Genomic DNA, 2500 nt, shown 5'->3' with positions numbered 1-2500 from the left:
CCGTCCCGTGCCGTCCCGTGCTGTCCCATGCCGTCCCGAGCCTCGCCAAGGCCGTCCCGTGCCGTCCGAGCTGTGCCGAGGCCGTCCCGTGCCGTCCCGTGCTGTCCCATGCCGTCCCGAGCCTCGCCAAGGCCGTCCCGTGCCGTCCGAGCTGTGCCGAGGCCGTCCCGTGCCGTCCCGTGCTGTCCCATGCCGTCCCGAGCCTCGCCAAGGCCGTCCCATGCGCGTCCCGTGCCGTCCGAGCTGTGCCGAGGCCGTCCCGTGCTGTCCCATGCCGTCCCGAGCCTCGCCAAGGCCGTCCCATGCGCGTCCCGTGCCGTCCGAGCCTCACAAAGGCCGTCCCAGGCCGTCCCGTGCCGTCCCATGCGCGTCCCGTGCCGTCCGAGCCTCACCAGGGCCGTGACATGCCGTCCCGAGCCTGACCAAGGCCGTCCCGAGCCTCACCAAGGCCGTCCCATGCGCGTCCCGAGCTGTCCCATGCCGTCCCGAGCCTTAGCAAGGCCGTCCCATTCGCGTCCCGTGCTGTCCCATGCCGTCCCGAGCCTTAGCAAGGCCGTCCCATTCGCGTCCCGTGCCGTCCCATGCGCGTCCCGTGCTGTCCCGTGCCGTCCCGAGCCTGACCAATGCTGTCCCGTGCGCGTCCCATTCTTTTGGCTCGGCTGGCCCGTGCATTCTATGGGGTCGTGGGACATTTCGAAATCCACCCGGGCCATTTCGACTCTCTCTTCATTAATACTATTGAGGTATTATTTATGAATTATTGGAGAAAAGAAACGGAAGAAAATATTTTTTTTTCTATTTTTTATGAATTTTCCGGTGTTTATTCACTTAAAAATTCATAGAAAAATAAATATTTATCGGAATCGCTATTATAATATATCAAAAAAATCCTTGCGAAAAGACCTTTCCAACGAGTATAAGTTTGCTGGATTCCGACGAGTAACGAAGGAGTAAAGGCCCAGTATGCTTGGTTAAAAAATTGATGTTTCCTTGTGAAAATAGGAAAAACAATAACTTTGCACTATAAGGGGGAGGGTTGAGCTCCTTCCCCAGAGCGTGCACAGCACTTGTGCTGGCACGTTCCCTAGTGCTCGCCAAGCACCATAGGGCATCCAAAGGGCAAAGCTCGGCCTACTACATGATGGGAAGCTTCTAATATGTCGGAATACGAAGAGATTTCGTGCGACCCGAAGCTCGGCTCGGGCGTCCCGGCCTGTGCCGAGCTGTGCCGAGCGCGTCCCAGGCCGTCCCGAGCCAAGTCTCGGGCGTCCCAGGCCGGCCCGAGCAAAGTCTCGGACGTCCCAGGCCGTCCCGAGCTGTGTCGAGGCCGTCCCAGGGCGTCCCGAGCTGGAGCGAGGGCGTCCCAGGCCGTCCCGAGCCAAGTCTCGGGCGTCCCAGGCCGTCCCGAGCAAAGTCTCGGACGTCCCAGGCCGTCCCGAGCAAAGTCTCGGGCGTCCCAGGCCGTCCCGAGCTGTGCCGAGGCCGTCCCAGGCCGTCCCGAGCTGTGGCAAGGGCGTCCCAGGCCGTCCCGAGCAAAGTCTCGGGCGTCCCATGCCGTCCCGAGCTGTGGCAAGGGCGTCCCAGGCCGTCCCGTGCTGTGCCGAGGCCGTCCCGAGCCTAGTCTCGGGCGTCCCAGGCCGTCCCGAGCTATGGCGAGGGCGTCCCAGGCCGTCCCGAGCCAAGTCTCGGGCGTACCTGGCCGTCTCGAGCTGTAGCGAGGGCGTCCCATGCCGTCCCGGGATGTCCCATGCGCGTCCCGTGCCGGCCCGAGCAACAGCTCGGGCGTCCCGTGCCTCGGCCCTTCCAAGTGGTGCTTCGTCGGACATCTCGATATCCACTCGAGCATTTTCGACCATTCTCCATATGTGGGTGTGTGGGTATTTATCAGGAATATTGGAGAAAGAATCGGGAAAAAAATATTTTTTTTCTATTTTTTTTGAATTTTTAATTGTTTATTCACTTAAAAATTCATAAAAAAATAAATATTTATCGGAATCGCTATTATTATATATCAAAAGAATCCTTGTGAAAAGACCTTTCCAACGAATGCAAGTTTGTTGGATTTGGACGAGTAACGAAGGAGCAAAGGCCGAGTATGCTTGGTTAAAAATTTGATGTTTCCTTGTGAAAATAGGGAAAACAATAACTTTGCACTATATAGGGGAGGGGTGAGCTCCCTCCCCAGGCCGTGCACAGCCCTTGGGCTGGCAGGTGCCTTGGCCCTTGGGATGCAACATAAGGCATCCCAAGGGCAAAGCTCGGCACGGGGGTGGATGGGAAGCTTCCAAGAGTTGCCCAACTCATCCCCGACGTGGAAAATCGAAGAGGCGGCTGGGGGGGCCCGGGGGGGCACCACGGGCAAAAAATCAAAAACTCCCCAGCCTATGCCGGACACTTGGGGAAGCATCCCCGAAGGTGTCCGAGCTGCTGGGGGGGCCCGGGGGGCACCACGGGCCAAAAATCGAAAAGTCCCCATCCTATGCCGGACACTTGGGAAGCA

Source organism: Eschscholzia californica, unplaced genomic scaffold, assembly GCF_041429995.1.
Source record: "Eschscholzia californica isolate CP2 unplaced genomic scaffold, dmEscCali1.0.p SCAF_14, whole genome shotgun sequence".
In the NCBI taxonomy this organism is placed as follows: Eukaryota; Viridiplantae; Streptophyta; class Magnoliopsida; order Ranunculales; family Papaveraceae; genus Eschscholzia; species Eschscholzia californica.
The sequence above is the reverse complement of the archived record's forward strand: the minus strand, read 5'-3'. Positions refer to the sequence as shown.